General features: G+C 44.4%; 1 protein-coding gene across 4 annotated transcripts in view; it reads left to right on the forward strand.

The window, feature by feature from the left end:
• Nucleotides 1–20,037, forward strand: part of COX4I1 (cytochrome c oxidase subunit 4I1) — a 184,484-nt gene that overhangs the window by 93,458 nt on the left and 70,989 nt on the right. Inside the window, exon 1 of one of the 4 annotated variants that reach the window (XM_069636442.1) lies at nt 14,477–14,617. The exons of the other annotated variants lie outside the window; for them this stretch is intronic. The gene's annotated coding sequence lies outside the window, so the exon portion shown is untranslated. Of the gene's footprint in view, nt 1–14,476; nt 14,618–20,037 lie in introns of those variants that run through there. 4 annotated transcript variants of the gene reach the window in all.

Raw genomic sequence — 20,037 nt, forward strand, 5'->3', positions numbered from 1 at the left:
GCACTAAATCCTATCCCCCGCCCCTGAGCCTGACATCACTAGATGCGGACCGCCCAATTCACAACGCCAAAGCACGTCTCGTGTCAACATTCTCTGCGCCTCAGCTAATGACGTGTTGCCATGGAAATGGCAGGATGCCTTTTTCCTCAATAAGTGTAAACAGATTGCTTCACATCAATCAGATTTTCTTTTCCATTCATCTCACTGCTTTTCTTTGAGTGTTTTGTGCCTCGTTTCTGTGCTCTGGTCAGCTACCTTTTGTTGCTTGTAGCCCGTGCAAACAGATACCATTACAATAAATTATTTTAGTTTGTTTCCCCCACAATGGCAACAATACAGCCCTAACAGTACGAGCCGGAGTATTCCGAGGCGGAATTACTCGCAAGAGAAAGATGCGGAAACTATGGGGCTTCGGACGACAGTGGGGTAGGACGATTCAACAGATGAAGAGCCTGGTCCTAGTCGCATTGGACGGCGTTTCCACCTGGTGTTACCTGCAATCGGTGCGCACTAATGCAAACCGAGGAGGAGAACTGCTGCTGCCGAGAGAACTCTGGATGCTTGTCCTACATATTGCAAGGCGCAGTGCGTTACCGAGCTGCCAGACTTCAGGGCAGCCTGCCTCACACGGTCCGTGTTGAGGATTTTGATGGTGCTTATGCACGAACTTCGCAACAGTTCGCCCTTGGAATCCAAGTAACGAGTAAGTATACTCTGGTTGTGATGTCACTTAGGCCACTACTATTTCAAGGTTGTCTCCTATATTGTCGTAACTTCAATATATCATTGTCAAACCAATTTAGTCTTGCAATTCTCTAGTAATATTCATATAGTTCAATATTGTACAGTGTCTAGGTAGCATTTGCACTGGCAACCATGCCATTGGATACAAGAATTGTCATTGGCAACTAAGGTTTAATGGTTATTTAAAAACAGTTTGCATCTTTCTCTTTAACAGGTGGTACAGGCTGGTGGCCTTTCGTCCATACACATGGTGGCTTCATGGGAGGCTTGGACACCGGGTTCAAGTAATACCCACCAGTGCCGTTGGTGCCATTAGAGACACATTCCCCAATGACAACGGTCAATACGGGGGATTTTCCCTCACTGTTGCTGCAACCTGAACTTTATAATGTGTGGTACATGTGTGCCATAAAATTAAGATACAAAATAAAGCACTACAGAACTTTTATCAATGGTTGTTTGTGAATCAAGTGTCTCCATTCAGCAGTGTTCCAGCCCTTGTCTGCACGCCTCAGGCCCATTATCCCCCCTCAATTATCAAAGGCAGTTAGCACCAGTGGATGTGCGCTGCCAAAGGGGCGGGAATGGCCAAGGTGCCAAACACCATGTACACTTCAAAGGTATCTTCCACACAGGGGCCATTCTACACATGGCCTATACAAAGCCTGTGTCTCCAGGCAGGATCCCCTGAAGCAGGCCGCGCCCCTGCAATCCACATAAGACCACAACATATACACGTCATTCATTGACATACACACCCTCTTTGCTAATTCTTTATAAACCACTTGATATTTATCATGAGAGCATCTTTGAGCACTGCAAGTCGACTTTTGAACGTGCTACCCGAGAACCTCGGTGACCCCTGCGACTCTACTCGTGGTCGTGCTACCTGTGAACATCTCCCTGTTCTCCTGCCACTAACTGTCCTGCTTGCTGAATCTAACTTTTTGTTGGTTAAGGTAAGGGCATGTCTCCTAATCATATCTCCTTGATCTCTAAATTTCTATTTCGAGCGAACGTACCCAGTAGTGTTATGTTCATTTGTCTCATTGCCATTGACTTGAGTTTAATTTGTTATGTTATCGATATATCAATTGTCATCGGTGTCAATTGGCATCAAATTGCATCCTTAGCGAACCGTGTCAATATTATAAGCATGTTTCCTTTTGATGCACGATAGTACATTCAAGGGACGAGTAACATGTTCTGATTTTCGTCAGATCAAAGAATTGTTTATGAAAGTTATCTTATAATACAGCCGCCCACGCTACACTGGTTTTGCTGTAGTGACCAAAACATACCTTGCATAGAAAAATGTATGGTATTATCCTTTCTCATATTTTGATGCAAAAAAAATTTCGAATAATGTAGAATTTACAATGCCTGCATGTGCGATTTTTGGTTGCCCTTCTAAGACCCATGAGAAATCTGAAGGCACTACAATGCATGTATTCCCAAAGACTGTAGATCGAATAAGAGAATGGGTCAGATATTGCGGATATGTGCTGGCAGAGCTTGAAAGTAGTCAAAGATGTCTTGGAGGACAAGAGGGGTGAGCGATTCCGCATCTGCAGCCTGCACTTTACCCAGAATATGTATGACCCATCCATGTACACAAAGAAGAATCAACTTGGAACAACTCGAAAATTGCTCCCAAATGCAATACCGACTCTATTCGTTCACATGCCGCCTCAGGTGAGTCACGGTTACGGATTTAGCTGTAGCCCTTGGGGTAGTGAACAGCTAACTAAATGGACGGATTGGTGTTTTTGTCCCTTATAATACTTTTCATATTAGTAAGATTGTATTGCTTTTTATAAAAGACCATTTTGCTAAACATTTGTCTTTACTTTTAGAAGCCTCATAGAAAATTGATTTATGGGCACAGATAACTATGCTATAAGTGTTCTTTGAAATAAGCATAATGTGTTCGTAACAACATTAATGCAGGATGACAGTCTAATAAAGGAGGCCAAATACATAGTATTCGACAGCAGCTTGATTGAGATTATAAAGATGCTGAAATGTGTGCATTCAATGAGAGGGGAAATATGTGGGAAGCCATTGGTGAATGTGACTCGTGTATCACAAGGCAGTAACCTCCAAAATATATGCTATCTGTGACATGTTCCATGAAAATGTTCATGGTCCGCATAAACAAATACTGGGTAAACTGCCAGCTGGCAATCTACTGTGTAGCAGCTTTACTTTTCAGTGGCTCTAGTTTCATTAAGTTGTCCAGTTTCTGTCAATTTGTGTGACTCCATTTCATTTCTAAAACGCAGTACTACAAACATACAAACATCAACGTCAATATCTATTCCCTGCCATTAGTGAAGCTTGGAAAATTGAACAACTGTCTATGCAAAGTACATTCTCCGGATAAAAACGGTTCAGGCTAGCTGGTGATAGACAGTGTGACAGCCCCGGATCTTCAGAAAAGTACGGACATACCACTTTCAGGACATGGAAAGTAAAAAAAATTTGGTCGTGCAGGTGTCCGACTGTAAATCCTCAGTGGCCATGGAGAAACTTGGTTTGCTAAAATCACTGGAAGATCTACAATCGAGGGGAATGCAAATTGACCTCGGCCACGGATAGACATTTTTCAATAGCCAAGACAATGAGCAGTTTCCAAATATTCGCCATCAATTTGATGTATGGCACGTTGCCAAATCCATCAATAAAAAAATCTCAGCTCCAAGCGGAAAAAAAAGGTTCGGAAAGTATTTCAGTGGTCCCGGTCTTTGAGCAACCATCTTTGGTGGAGCTCAAACTTGTGATGGGCCTGTGGAAATTCTACTAGAAAAATGGCGGTCACTGATACACCACTGTTCAAACGTTCACTCTTGGACAGAAAACCAACATTTCCACCAATGTGAACATGGCCCTTTGTCGCCGGAGCGGGAACGGATGAAGTGGTTGATTCCATCTTCGCCTCCACACAAAACCCTTGAAGATTGTGTTTGATAAAACTCTAACAAGAGATCTGAAGGGACTTGCAGCATTTTATCACACGGGAGATATGGCGGTATTCCACAATATGTGCTTAAAGTACAGGCCAAAGAGATTGCATTTCGGCATTCAAGGGATGAAATATAGGACATTACTAGCGGAATTGGCGCATAACGAGAATGTAGTCCGTGAACAATCGAGGACTGCGGAAAACCTTGAGATGCTTTGCTACACTACGGCCTTTACAAAAAGAAGCAAAAAATGGATGGTCAAGCCAGTATATGAGGAAATTAATTTGATTTTGTGAAAGATCTAATGTTTTGGAGATGCATAAGCATGGAATTGCATGCAATTTTGTTCAGAGTACACATACATTGCCACAAAACATTGCCAATGTGCCCTGTCCACCTAAAGCAGAGCTTGTGGAACAGTTCAAATCCAGGTACAAATGATACCATCTGTTTTTTTTTTATCAACAATCCAATTTGTCTGGTAAAATGCATCCTCTTTGTTAATTTTTCTTTTTCAACTAGTGCAGTTTTTACAATTGCCTTACAATGTAACGCTGTGCTTTCACAGTTCAGTTTCGTCAAGCTACTGTGGGACCTTCACTGATCGTGGGAGGGCCAGATGGATAATAGTGTGAAAAACTTTGCAGTTCGGAAGTTGCCTTACCATACAGTTGCCCAAATGGCTGAATAACTGCTCATCCCACAAAAGGGACGAGACCTCTGTTACATAATGGAAAGAGGTGGGGCTATTGCTAGACACACTGACTCCATTTTGTGTACCCTTGACTCCAATTTTGGAGTAGAGCGAATTCTGTCATTGCCAAGTTTCTCCTACCCCTCAGCAGTGCCACGAACATCGAGCAAGGACAGCCCCCACAGTTTTCCTCCTGTTCCCGTGCTTCACAATTACAGTTCTCATGGATTCGGTCAGCCAAGATGTTGCAAACTAAGAATGTATCTTCATTCTGAGTGAAGGTCACCAGCTTTGATTTTTTGCTTGTGAGCTGAGGAATCCTACGCATCGCACACACAGTATAAGGTTCAATTGTTTGACCTTGAGAGAAAGGGACTATTCCGAAAGGAATTGAATTAAAGGAGGACTGTAATAATGTGAGATAGAAGGTTCTCCATTCCAAAACTGGACTAAGGAACATGTAAGTTCAGTTAATGAAAAATCTTTGATGCGAACAGAGTCTGCATTACGGTCTGCGTTACGCCAAGAGAATGGAAATGCTGAATATAATGTAAGTTTGACTTTCGACGATTTTATACCCGAGCGAGCATCAACTTATTAGCTGACTGCTATTGCTGGGTTACATTGTACTCGTTTGTTCTGTGTGGCATATTGCAATGAAACGAAGTACAACCTTTGTGTGTACTGGTCTTTCTACCGGGCACATGGGCAGTCCAGCATCGAGATGCATGTAGACCACCACTCGGTTCCCCTAGGTTCAAGACTAATATTTAAAATGCCATCTATGTGCACCTCGAATTGTAGCGCCCGCTTCCATAGCCCGTTTAGAACTGAACATACTCCATAGCACTACCCTCAGATACAAATTGTGTAGCACTTTCCACATTGTTTTCTCCCTGTTCACATTGTTTCACGTCTGTGCTAATCGTTAGTTTCAACTGTATGCCGAATTAATAAGTAAAATGATAAATTGTAATAAAGCTCGGCTACTGAGACACATTTCTATTGTTTTCCAAACGGGTACATCCTGCCATTCTGCGATTGCCATCGATTCCAGATACCAACTGATGGGTTTTTCAACCGGCAGCTGCAGATACATGTCAATAAATGGATATATTTGACTCTTTGGGACTTGCACAGAACCAGCCATTAGGAGCAGCATAACATCCTTTACGGTGATCTAGCCCCAAGTTGATGTACAAGCCCTGCAATTAACTGTGTGACCAAAGAGCTTCTTTTACCCCAAACGAACACCCTATGTACCCAAAAGGACTACAGAAGGTAGGAAGAGTCTCGGACTCGGCATTGAAATGGTTTAGGTCTTTTCTGACTAACCGTCAGCAGCGTGTGAGACTGGGGGAGTTCCTGTCGGACCAAATTTGTTTAAGCTGTGGAGTCCCACGGGGATCCTCCCTGTCCCCATTGCTGTTTAATCTATATATCCGACCTCTCCTGGAAATCCTAAAACGTTATGGGGTGGATTTCCATTCATATGCTGACGATACCCAGATATTTGTATGAATCACCAACTTTCAGGAAGCATTTAGCAAACTGGGGCAATGTTTGACAGAAGTAAGCAGTTGGATGTCAAAGAACTACCTACAGCTTAACGCTGCCAAGACCGAACTTATATTATTCGGACCTACGCACCTGCTGACAGCTGAATGAACTAGACTGTCCTTGCATCAAGAGACGCCGCAGCCACGGTTCCAGACGGAAACTTTACGATACCGAAGTTTTGCCACGAATGGACAGACTGTATAAGCTACAGCCACACCAAGAAGTGGGCGATCAACCCACCACGTGAGGTATTTACTTGTTTCCACATTGGCTAGTCACATGCCAGCCTGTCATCCACACTAAGATGTATGTCTTAACTTACCCTAGCACTGGATAAGTCTTAGATAGAGAACCCGGGACCCAAATTTACTCCATCATACGTCCTGATGAAGGCCTGCACATAAAGCTGCATTCCACAGCTCACCCCAGGGCCGAAACACCTTAGTGTCGACGATTACACCACATGTTCAGTGCACAATTCATGCACTGCTTTGTTTTTTGTCGGATGTTCATTGAATTCGGTTTTTTGTTCATTGTACCTGCATAGCCAATATGTTTTTTAATATTAGCAGAACTTGTATGTCATCCATTTAGATCCAGTTCATTCCACTGGATTATACTCGCCTGTATTGTTTCTAAATATTCCTGGGTACTCTCTCTCCAAATTGTGCCTTATCATTTCTTTTTTTTAATGCTAATTAAATGTATTAAGTCAAGACATGCCCAGGTATTGACTTCTTCACTTTGTTATGAGACTACTGTATGGGTGTGACCTCTCACCCTGAAATTTTGTTTTGTTGATTCAACTACGCCCACCTGGGTTTTTCAGGACATAGCCAGGTGTCCTTATATATATATCTATATATATCTATATCTATATATATATATATATATATATATATATATATATATATATATATATCCCTGCTGACAGCTGCCAAGAAATTGCCTGTTCCAACATTGCTGGGCAAAAGTTTAAAATTCATATAAAAAAATAATCTGGGATGTATGTGGCAAGAAGATCTTGGCAGTGAAACACAGGTGGGAGCGAAGACTAAAGCAGTCAATTTTGTCCTGAGAATGTTACGTCAAGCACTTCCCTACATTCCCAAAGAGGCTCATGCCTCTGTGGTAGGGGTGTTAACCAGTGCCCACCTTGACTACTGTAATCAACTTTTGGCCATTCCTTCCAAACAACTTCATCGAGCCCAGAATACGGCCATAAGATTGATATTTAAATTAAATAAATCCACTCTTTGTCGGCCACATCAAATTCAAGACAACCTGCATTATTTTTAAATGCATAAATGGTATTGCCCCTCTGTACCTAAGAGTTCATTCAGCCATATCACCCAATGAGACATCTACGCTCTAGCGATAGTCCCCTCCTGATCATCCCTCATTCTGTCTTTGGTCCCAGGTTGTGGAACTCTTTACCTTTGCAACTTAGGACCATGAGTTCTCTCCTACAATTCCGCCGAGCACTGAAAACGTTTCTCTTCAGGTAGATGGCCCCGTTTTTGGGGGGCCTCGTTTCAACCCATATCTTCTGCCTTTGCTGCTGTCATCTGCGCCAAAAATACGATTGAAGTTCACCATGTGTGCCTTACAAATACAAAAAAATCAAATCAACACCGCGTGACTCACGATTTTCGGATAAAAGAGCAAAGAAAAAAAATTCCAATGTGATTGAATATGGCAATAGCCGGATGTTCTAGTTTATTGTGAAATAAAAGTACTTTACAAATTGTACAGTCTTGCGGTTTCCTTTTTAAAGTACAGTTCCGAATTGAGACACGCTGTGTTGTGAGACGATGTGTGTTGATTTCCGGGTTCTACGTTACGTAGGTGGCGACTGGGCGCGTTTGGCTACGCTGCCCAGTAACGTCACAGAGAAAGGCAGAGAATATCACTAGGTTTGTTGATGTCTGGCTCAGGGGCAGGGGGATATGATTTAGTGCTGCAAGGGCAGTCCTGCTTGGGCGATGCAGAAACAGATAAGATTATCACAAAATGGCTGGGCCCTGTTGCTTGATTTCGCATGTGTACAAAAGTGGAAAACTACGGTAAGGTGCATAGGAAATGTTTCTACAATCGATCAACGTATGCTTAAAAACACATGCCCGAACCCTCGGGAAAATAATATTTCTGAGCGCACTATTTTACGGGGTTGGGGTAGGCATTTTACTAAATGTAGTGAGTATAACAATCGGGTATTCTACCCATTTGGATACTAGTGCCTTGCTCACCTCTCAGAGCTGCGCTGATGGCATCCTGGTAAATAGATAATATGCACAATGTACCCTTTGTCTTGGTAAAAAGTATAAAATGTACACCATTTGAGCTTTGCCAAAGTAAGTCGAAGCGATTCTGTAATATGTATCATTTGTCCTTGTAAATAATAGATTCTGCTCTATTTGACATTCATCCTGGTAAAAAATAAAATGTCTTCAATATTTACCCTTTATCTTTGTAAATACTAGCAAAAGTCACTATTTACCAGGACAATGGTTACTGCCGAGTATCTGTAAGACTCTCAGAGCTGATTTTGTGTCCAGATGTAGAGACTGCGCTAATTACCAAGCCAATGGATCCTGCTAAATAGGTCCCGTCTAAGGCTCTCTTGGCTGCTTCTACAGTGCCCAGATAAAGAGAATGTGCACTATTGCAATGGAGTATCTAGACTATTTTATCTTCCGCTTTGGAAATGGGATTCTGCACTATTTACCATCCATCCTGTTAAATTGTAACAAAACACCACTATTTACCAGGACAATGCATACTGTTAAGTAGCTGCCCTGGTCAACACTCTGGGTACAGCTGACTAGTGCACCTTCAAGACTCTTGGAGCTGCTTGGAGCTGCTTCTGTAGCTTCATATTAAATAGAGAATGTTCACTATTTCTCCCTTCGTCCTGGTAAATAGAATTGCTTCTGTATTTGCACTTTGATCACGTGCTACCCAAGCGTGTATGATGGGCCCAAAAGCATCACTCACCACAAATCTTGTGACGAGTACAGTATCTTATAATAATTATAAGGACTTCTATTTTTTTCAGTCATGTTAAGAGCACTGGAACTCCATTTAAATACTCTAGTCATAATAGATCTATTGTTTTCTGATGGTCCTTTGCATCAGCTTCACCTCACTGAGGGGGACGAACAAGACAGACAAATGTGTGGGGGTTGCTGATGGTACTCTTGTTCAGAGAAGTGCCTAGCATTTCAGTGCTGGACTGCCCTTGTGGGTGGGACCCGACTGATGCATACATGCCTACATACAACCCTCCCGATTTAGGTGGGAGACTCCAGATTTTTCATTGTTATTTTAAAGGTTCTTATACCTGCCACTGTCACCACCTGTGTGGTCACTTGGTAGGAAGGAGAAGAGCAAGAGAGCTGTGATGTACTGTTGGCAGCTTCAGTTTGGTTTACACCGTTGGTTGGGTGCAGGTGTGATTTTCGGTTGCTAGCCGTCGTGCTGTTGTGCCAAGCCATGTGTGGTTTGTTTCGTTGTTGTGAAGTGCATGCGGTTTGTTGCGCTATACAGGTGTGTGGTGTGTGGTAGAGGTATGGTGTGTAGTTCAGGGTTTGAGAGGTGTATGCAAAAGGGTGAAAGAAATCACCCTTTTGCATACACCTCAACACACCATACCTGTACAACCCAACAAACTGCATATTTTATATTTTGTTGATGTTTTTTAATAGTAGGGTTGGTTAGTGGCTGTACTCTATCCTATTCTGACTGTTATGCTTGCCTTTGGCCCATGTCCCCTCCCAGTCGTATATTCTGGAGTGCTACGCTTGCCACTCCTATGTTGTGTGCAGAACAGTGGTTCCTCAATGAGCTATTCAATGGCAGTACCGGTCCACACACAGCGTGCAGACCAAGTGCTGCACATATCCCTTCCCCTTAGAACATCCCACTGTGCAGCAACCACCATCCCCACAGGCTCCTCCAGGGGGTAATGTGCTCCCTGTGCCCAGCTGTCTGTCATTTCCGAGATTGGGACGCCTCTCCTCAATTTACTCTAAGACTGTCAGTGCTCCAATTAAGTCCAACCCATATTTCTCCTGTTTCCCGTTTTATACTCTCTAGGGAAGGCTACACATAAATCTCCCTCCCAATCGGACGGCTCTCTTCCTCTCAGCACTCTACTCCGGCCTGCCTTACTCCTCAGTCCTTCTCATGGGCGAATGCCTACATTTGGGACTCCACAGTAAATGCAGTGACACCCAGATCTGAAACACAGCAGTCAGTGATCATTCATCCTCGCTTACCTGAAGATCTGGTACAACCTTGATCGTTCCCTTCTGCAGCTGGGTCTGTACCTCTTCCAGGAGAATTTGGAGATGTTCTGCTTTTTGGTGGGTGGTATCTGGGTGGATGGAGAAATGCGATACAGTAGCTGCCGCTTACGGTCTTAAGCACCCACTGGTCTGAGGTTATTCCCTCCCATGCGCAAGTGAAGCATGTTAATCGTCCCCTTACTGGGGAACCCTGTGAGTGGACCTGAATCAGTAAATTGCTGGCAGAGAAAGGGGAGCCTCTGGCTGCTGCATTTCTCCAACCTACCTTTGCTACACTCAAATCCTCATTCAGGGGTCAAAGTTGCCGGATGTTCCCTGGCCGGAATATCAGGGAGATCTTCCAGTTCCATAGGCAACTTGAGCTGAGCAGGGAAAAGTCTGCCTGCGAAAGTACCAGCGGGTATTGAAGACCATATGGCTTGGCCAAGATCTGGTTAAGAGACTTCAAAGTCTTGTGCTCCTTTGTGGTCTCAAGGGCATTGTCCACCACCTTGCCGAAGAGGGCGGAGTACTCGATGGGTTTATTAATAAGCAAGGTCTGTGTCTCAGGTTTAAACCTGGAATTCATAAACCAGGCATGGCGTTGCAAGAGTTCCTTCGGCCAATACCCTACCCGCAGTCTCTAGTGTCCAGGATGTTTTTCAGTATGTTTTGTCACTTGACGTCCCTCGTCCACCACTGCCAGAAGCCATTCTGCAGACCCTCTTGCATATGTCCCCACTGGACATCGCTATAGCTAGCAAGGAGAGTTGTATTAACTATGCGGTACTGTAGGCAGCAGAAGTGGTAATGTGCTTGCCCAGGGCGTAATGTTTCTGGCAGTCCTTATTGGAGGAGATAATTTTTCACAGCCTCCCACCTAAAATTATTTTAACCCAGTGCATTCCTATGGGAAAATTAATTTCTCCAGATTTCTACCATCTCCCTCCCAGGTGCTTCAAAATGTTGGCATGTATGCTGATATGAAAGTAGATATTTCTCCTCTGTGAAGGGTGCAGTGAGCTAAAGCGTGGTTGTATACCCTGCTGAGTTGAAGAAATGCCATAGACATAGAACAGGTTATTTGGCCCATGTCTGCTCTCAGAAGAGAGGCCACCACACTTTTTGGTTTTGGTGCACTTGGTGGCACTAGCACCACCTAATGCCCAAAATATTTGTACTGTACAAGAGAAAGGAGTAGGGCGAGACCGGGAGAAGTCTATGGCGTTGGCATGGCAACTTTCAGTCTCAATCGATACATTGATTCCATAATCGCAGGTTAACAAACGGTCATGGTGCTGTGACTTTGTTGTCCTTTCTTAGTTCCTATTTACAATCCCTGTCAAGAGGCCTAGCTGAAGCATGCACACAAGTGCATTTCAAGCTAATACTCTTAAGGTGATACTCTCTATTCATATTTTGCCAATGCTCCCTATGCAAAAATAAAGGGCAAGGCTCTGCGTCTTTCAATTCAGAATGCAGCTGAGCAACCAAAATCCAGTCCTATGGGAAGAGATTGGTTATAGCAACATAGAAAGAACCAAGTCACATAATACTAGAACTTTAAAAATATTGATGCCAGAACTACGGAAATGATTGGACCAAATAGGTGGTACAGTCGAGCAAGGCCCCCTTCCATTATGGGTGGAATGGCATCACCCAATATGGTGGATCCAACAGAGAACTGTTGCACAGCGCTGCACTCGCTCAACTTCAACTGCTGAGTTGAACAGATGCCAGGCTGACAACCCGCTGGTACAGCACATACCTGAACCACCCATGCGCCTTTCTGGACATTACTGCCCCCCCCCCCCCACCCCCTTCTAATCTTTCACTGTCTTTAAGGTAGTGGCAGAGTCGGTCCACATTCACAAACCGGGCACTGAGGTCCGGGGACAGGTACGCAGCTAAAAGAATGGGGACAACATGCGCGAAAAGCTGGTGGTGGTGTGATGCTCCCTGTATTAACAGCGGGGTGCAATGCCCCTGTAACCCTATTGTCCTCCCAAATATAGACTGCAAATTCCCAGAACCTCTACACAGAAAATAGCATTTTTATTCCCGAACTCCTCCGGCGAATCCCTTGGAGATTCCTCTCAACCTCCCTTCAATAATAACAGAAGCTCCATGGAAAATAACATCTCCCACGACAACCCTTACTGACCCTCCCCAACATCTAACAGGCACCCACGTTGCATTAATCTGGCACAGCCTTACGTTTAATCGACAGTGCCATGTGTAGCACCGCTACATGCCTATATCGCTCGTGCCCCACTTCCTCTGAAGCATCCCTCGCATCATACCTCCAAAGCAAATCTCCCATGTAAAGCCCCCATTGTACATTAACTGGAACTGGAGCCTCTTGCTTTGGATAATGCAAACTGAATGGTTACGTGGGGCTGGTTTGGCCAGGTTAAGCCAAATTAATTGGCGTTCGAAATGCCGGGACAAGAAGTGTTTTTATTATAGAACAGTGGATGGTGCACTTTGAAAGTACACATTACGAGTGACTGACCAAGAGCACTCTGAGGAGCTATGTGGTATACAGTGACACCCGGGCTTTAGAAGCAGAGGTGTACCCTTTGCTATTAAAGCAATTGTGGCCTGTCCAGTCCAGCGGCTGTGGGCTTCTGTGGCGTGCAATAGCGGTTGTGGCAGAGGGGACTCGCAGGGTTCGAAATTGAGGGGAGCTGGGAGCTATTTAGCTCCTGCTTGTAGCCTAGAAAAAGCCTTGTTAGCTTAAAGCCACTGGTTACCAGGAGCTACTTTTGGCTCCCCAGGCCAACGGATACTGAACCATCGCAACTATGATTTCATTTCTGCGCATTTGGGACAATCTATAAATGAACATTAGGACACAAAAGGGGTCATAATCGATATAATTATATGTCTGCATTTTATGTGGCTGTTAAATTTGCATAACTCTATATACTAGCTCCTTTGTTCCCCCAGTGGTTGCTCCTGGTGACTGGTTAATCCGGGATAAGCGGCTGCTTGTAGCTCCTGCTTGTTGCATCTTAATTTTGAGCCCTGAAGGGAGATTTGAACTTGGAGGGGTATCATCTTGGAAAGAAAGGGGTGGTTTTTACAAACAACGACCAATAGTGCCAATATGATCTGGTAGGGTGTATATTGTGAGGCAAAGTGTGCTGTGAGTGGGCTGCAATATAAAGGGTTGTCTTGAAGATGTAGGGCAATCCTTCTGTATACAAAGTACATCTGTGTAAAATTCTCAGTCCCCACTGCCTTCCCTGACCTGGAAGGCCTCTCCTAAAACTCGACGTGGCAGTGCACTGGAAAAAGCTGTTGGGTTCATGGCAGAATCTTGCCTTGAAAGATGGAAGTGCTACCGTTCTATGTTAATCCTGGCCAATTTGCACCTTGTGTGTAGCTGTTGTGGTAGAATGCACTTAGAGGAGCTTTAGTCCCCTAACTCGGATCCGATTCGTCAAAATTAACGGTAATGCCATTATTCCATTTTCACAGGAGGGAGTTTTTCTGCAACACATGCACTCCCCTTGGACATCTTGGTGTTTGCGTTTACTCCCTTCTCATGTCCATTCTGTTTCAATGCTAATGGCAAGATGTGTGAAACAGAATGGCGGTTGCGCTTTCTCTCTGCACACTGTCACACTTTCTCTGCATGCTGCCTCTCCCCAGCGCTGTCGCTCTCTAACACTCTTGAAGATATCCCCTTATTCGGTTTTCTCCAGTCTGCACTCCGCCCTTACTTCCTCACATCTTGCTCTCTCCCTTTCTCGCTCATATTTCCTTGTGCTCATCATCGGCACCCTCTTGCAAAGGCTTCCTCCATTGATATAATACCCCTTCTCATCCCATTGCACACCTGCACCCCTTCATCCTTTAAAACATTGCACTCTTCTGCTTGCACCCTGGTACCTATAAATGCGAAGATCAATATTAAACACAAACTATTGCCAATGCTTGTTTTTATATCTTTACAGTTACACCCTTCTACTCGCATTTTTAAAACACAGTATTGTATCGTTAAACAAGTAGTAAACCAAAAGGTTAACCCCTATATTGAGGACAATTCCCACGGTCTACTGCAAAAGTTGTTTATTTTGCAGCTCCGGCCCAGACCAAGCAACATGAAATTCGTTCGTAGGAGCTTCGCTTTCTACGTGAGCAATGTAAGTGAGCTTTCTAGCGGTTGTTACCATCATGTTTTTCTAGAAAGGTGGAGGTCGGGTCTAGTCTTTTTTTTTAGCCCCGTAAGTATCCCAGAATGCTGTTGGCGATGAGCTTCCTGTGTCCTTCCGCCTCGCTCCTTGTTTCCGCTTTATGCCCTCTCTCCCTGTCCTTTCATTTCGCTGAGCTCTGCGGGCAGACAGCGGCAGCAGGTACGATCTCTTATGCATTTCTGCAGTCTGTGGCTGGCTCCAGAGAATGTTTGCACCCTTGGCATTTAATATGAGACTCTTATGTTGCCCCGGCTGGGTTATCTGTTATTGCATGATTTATCCCAGTAAATCCGTTTTCAAGGGCATGTCCTACGACAACAGTAGGCGATTTGGCAATGTACGCGGCTCTACGAACATCCAGGCTGCGCAGGTCCACCGGGCGTTCTTGTTGGTAACATTACGAGTTATTGCAAGAAACGTATGCATTTGTCGAGATAGTGTGCAGAACAACGGAAGTGGTCGAGGGTGCACTGCTTGTAGGTCCCAAGCTTCAGCAGTCACGAGGGTCCTTTTACGTGGACATGCTAGCACCACCAGAGCTAATCTGGCTGTATAGGAATATTTTGTAATGTAGATGGTCATTGTATGGACCTGGTAACGTATTCATAAAGATGCGGAAGCGCTTAGGGTATCCTCGCTAAAATACGGACTCGAAACGATTAGCATGTTTTGGTTGTTACTTCCTCCAGCCCCAACCCTTAGAGCACGAAGATTGAAATGGCGTTTTACAAGTTGCGGCGAACATAAATGCTTAAGCTGCAAAGTCTCGAGGTTTTCATTGTGCCCTTCAAACGAGTGCTCTAGAGGTCACTAGTATTGGCTTGTGACTATAAAAGCAAGCAGCCCCGAATCCTTAACTACTGTTGCGGTCTTTGTGGTAAGTCTTTGGAGAAATTGGCAGGCTCGAGCGTTTTGCTATTACTTTTTCCTGTGTGATATTTCAAAAAACGGACATTGTCAGACCGGTTTCTGATCGAATTGATGGTTGTATCGAGGACTTGGTAAAATAAAACATTAAAACCTTATATCTTGCAAAACACCTAAACTGGTACAGTTTCAGTGTTACATATTGGCGGTAGTTGTAAACCAACGTTTATACTGATAAATGCGAAGTGAAGAGTTTTTTTATTGCTTTGTTTAAAGCAGCGAGCTATCGGTGCACATAGGCGGTTTTTGTGAAGATCATTGGGCCTCTATCTGCAGGTAAATGTTGCCTTTCATTCCAGCCCCTATCGTAGGTGAAAATTATCTAGGCCCACGAAATCCAGAGTTCAACCTAGTTCAGAGGGCGGAACTTGCTTGAACTTGGCTGCATGCAAAAGGTGCTTGGGTTTGTGGCTAGATCAACTGTGGCTGGAGAATTGGGAGAGGGACAAGGTCATTAGAAGTGCCTGGTTAGCTGGACACCAACAGCTACCAGGTGCTACTTTTGGCTCCCAGCTAACTGATGGCAAACATGCATACCCATGTAGCATTAACTTGGTACATTTAGGACCATCTGTAAATGAATAGAAGGATACAGCTATACAACATTTGAAGCATACGGGTTTGTAAATAATGCACACTGTTATGTTTGCACCTTATGTCAAAGTTAAATTGCCAAAAGCCTTTATACTTTCTCTTCGTTCATGAGTGGTAGCTCCTGCTCACTGGTAATGCCGGATATCAGAGAGCTGCTTTTAGCTCCTACTCATCCACTCAATTTTGATCCTAGTCCACTCAAAGGATTTTTTAAGACATTTTTTATACTTGGTTTAACCGTTAAGGTTTTTACAAGAAATAGGTCTTTGTTGCCTTTCTCTACTGTTCCTGTCTCTCTATTTGTCTTAAACAGACGGCGCCAGAGTTAATAGCATTATTTTGGCAGTGGCTGTCACCCACGTTGTTTTGTCCTCCGATCAATCTAGACCAGACGTCCTCGTCAAAGATGTATGCAGAGGCCAAGATGGGTTTCAGGTAGGCTTGCCTGATGTTTTCCACCGCGGGACATGATGCAAGCAGGTGCCTTGTTATCTCAACTTCGTTAGAGTTTTTGCAAAATCTGCATTTGACATTGACTGCCCACGAATGGCGAGAATTTCATTAGTGTGCAGCAAATTGAGTCGAATTCTTAGTGTTCCTTAGTTTCTGCTTAGGATGTTTGCCCACAAAGGGCTGTAAAGTGTGTACATTCTGAGGCCCGTATGGAAAAGGCGCGGTCAGTTTGTAGGTTGCAGCTTGCTCACATGCAGTGATCCAGTCTTGTTCATTCATTTTTTTTTTTATGGATCCTGTTTGGGTTCTCAATCAGGTCTTGATTACAGCATTGAATCGTTTCCAGTTTGGTCGCTTGATTGGAAAACCAGTGGTTTAGAACTGTACAGTGTCCTCCTGTCGGCTTGTTTTTTATTCTCTCTAGGGCTGTTTTCCAGCAAAAGCTTCCTGAACAGCCTCAATGAGTTTCTTTCGACCACCGATTGTAATGGTAGCTGGCTGAGTTGACGCCTTATCAAAACCATAGGTGTTGAGGTCGGCAGGTTCAACACTTTCTGCCAGAAGTTACTTTCATGTGTGAGCCAGATCTTCAGTAGCTCAGGCACGCTTCCGCGCCGTATACAAGTGATGGAACACCCTTGCTTTATAGAAGTCTATGACCAGTGTTAAAGAGAAGCGACCAAACTTCTTGTCAATGGCTTTCGCCTGGGATATGAGGCTCATCGTTTTGTTTTGCAAATAGTTTTGCATGGCGTTTTCGTGTGAAGAATTGTCTATCATGACACACAGGTATTTGAAGTCTGTGACCTTCTCGATCCGTTGGCCTTCCAGGTGCCAGACAGTTGTCTGCTTTTCCCCCTCCCTTTCCCAAATGATATTTTTGTTTTTGACTTGATTTCTAGGTGGTTTTCAGAAATGTATTCGACAAATTGTGAGCTGTCTCTGTAGACCGATGGGGGTCTGGTCTAAAAGGATGACATCCGCATATTAGATCCTGGATATTTTGACCTGACCCCGTTGCGGAGGGAAGGCTCTGACTTGTCCCTCGAATTCTCTGTAGTCTCCCATGTATGCCACGAAGAGAGCTGGAGCAAGAGGGCAGCCTTGTTTGACCCCTCAATTTGTGATGATCTCTTCTGACAGAAGCCCTTGATTTAGACGGACCTGCATCCTGGTGTTATTGTGGAGCGCCCTAATAGGTTGTAGTAGCTCTGCCGGACAGTTCCAATTTTTTTTTCTCCAGTCTTGCTCTATCTACTTGGTCAAAAGCTTGACTTAGGTCGATGAAGGCCATAAAGATTCCGTTGCCCCCTGTCAAAGTTTTGCTCTTCAGGATACTCAGAGTTAATATGTTAATGTGTTGGTGCCTGCGTTTTTCTTGAAGCCAGACTGAAATGGGTCCTCGCAAGGTGCCATGCTCGACCATAATTGGAATTTGTGTAGCAAGATGGATCCGTAGACCTTGCCGATCACATCCAAAAGTGCGATAGGGCGAAAGTTCTTGGTCATCTGTTAACTTTTTTGAACCTGGGAACTAGCGAGGTGGTCCAAGAGTCTGGTAGTTTTTTTTGCTGATCCTTGGAAGACTTGGCTAATAAACGGGGATCATTCTTCTGGATGCTGTTTTAAACCATGTTCGACAGTCCGTCCGGGCCTGGGGCGCGTGAGTTTTTAAGTTTCTTTAAAGTTTCCAGATTGCCCTGTCTATTACGGAACTCCACCCAGGGGGAGGAGTCTTGTTCCTCCAGTTTTGATCCAGTGTCTTCACGGATGCTGTTAATTAAAGAATCACTCGTGGGTCGTTCAGTTGCATTGATCAGCGCCCAAAATATGTGTGTTTTTACTGCAGATTGTCCTGGGCATCTCCTCCGTGTCCGTTCGGTATAGTGAGAGGCGTTAGGATTTGAGTCAGGTCTTGTAAAGCTTCAGGCCGTCAAGTAGGGCTTGTCTGTTTGCCTCTGAGCTGTTGTTTGCTACTTCTCCTCTTAGTTGCCTTAGAGGGCGTCTTTGCGACCAAAGTTTGGTCGTAATTGTGAATAGGTTTCTTAGTTGCCCTACCTTGATTCAATTTCGGTTTTTTGAAGGTGTTAAGCAGCAAACGGTAGTCTGGATCATAGTTAAGACACACTTGATGTTTCCAGGTTTGCGTAATTGTTGGTCAGGGCAATGATGTTGCTTGCACCAAGAGAAAGACTGTTTCCTTTGAGGTTGGTAGCCAAGTTGGTGTTTGGCATGACTTTTTCCCCTCCCAGGTGGATGGCCACGTTATGCTCAGTAGGTTGTGGTCGCTGGCCGCAGTTTTAGTAATGTTAAATGAGGTGATGGTTTGGAGCAGATGAGTCGAGGCAAAGATAGTCAACTGTAGCCGTTGAGCTACGGCCTTCCCATGAAGGAATGTGGTTTGTGCTGGCGTAGATGTCTAGGTTTACTATATCTCGGGGATTCATCAGTGAGGTCCACTCTTTGCCACACTGCTCTGCCGAAGTCCCCGAGGGCCATGAAGTCTCACTTGCTTTGCATACTGCATTTAGATCCCCACAGATGACAAGGTGGGGTTCTTCGTGATCAATATATGAACGATCAATTTAATTCGCTATCATGTCCAAGAAGTCTTTGTTGGTGACAGCGTCTGGATTGCAATAGGTATTCATGATTATTGCAGACAGCCAAATGCTTTTCTTGTTCCGGGTTCCAGTAGTTCCACTTCACTTGGGCAGATAGTAAAAATAAAGTGGAGGTCAAAATTTTGATAAATTTCATTCTTTTCCCTGAGCGTATTGCGATTAAAAGGCCTGAAGATGGGTGCCCTTTGGGTCCTGTTTTTGCCGGAGCGAGGACTAAGTCGAACCCGTATAGAGCAGGCCTTTCTTTAAGCCGCGTCTCCTGAAGGCACAGGATGTCAAAGGAGTTCAGGTTCACATCTCCCGGAACTGTGAGGTGAGAAAAACCTTGTGTGTTCCACGATCCCAGTCTGGAAGTTTCGTTGCTGCGGGTTCTTTGGGTTGTCGGTTCGTGTAGCTGAATGGACTTGAATTGCTATTTTCCCTGAAGAGCCAGAGACTTCGGGAGCCATGCCCATAGATTCTGCCGGGGATTGACCTTGCCCCCTTCAATCGGCTGTGCAGGTACATTCTCGATGGTCTGCGTGAAAGTTCTTTTTATTGATGTCAGAGGGCCGGTTGGTCTACGTGTGGTTTCCTTGATAGTCTCAGGCTCTTTCTTTATTTGAATTTTGGATTGAATCTGGTCTTTTTGCCAGACTGGGTTGGGGAATATGGCCTTTATCCCTATTAGGTCTTCTCACCATAAGTGTTTCTGCAACAAACGATTTGTGAAACTTGCTGTGACTGTCAGATGGTGATCTGTTTCGATTGATCTTTTCTTGGTGATGTGCTCGAGTGTTGTCAGCCTTTTCTATGAGAGTCCTGTGATTGTTGATGTCTCAGGTCTTCAATTTCGCTCAGCTCATAGCCAAGTTTCCAGAGGTTTCTCTTACGATCACGTAGCCGGTTTCACCGAACTAAATGTTATGCAGATGGGAGGTCGCCAATCTTCCTTTGTGGATAGGTTCTACTAGTTTTAGATCATTGGGTTCCACTGATCCA

The sequence above is a fragment of the Ambystoma mexicanum genome, chromosome 1q, assembly GCF_040938575.1.
Source record: "Ambystoma mexicanum isolate Mex_15411 chromosome 1q, UKY_AmexF1_1, whole genome shotgun sequence".
Lineage (NCBI taxonomy): Eukaryota > Metazoa > Chordata > Amphibia > Caudata > Ambystomatidae > Ambystoma > Ambystoma mexicanum.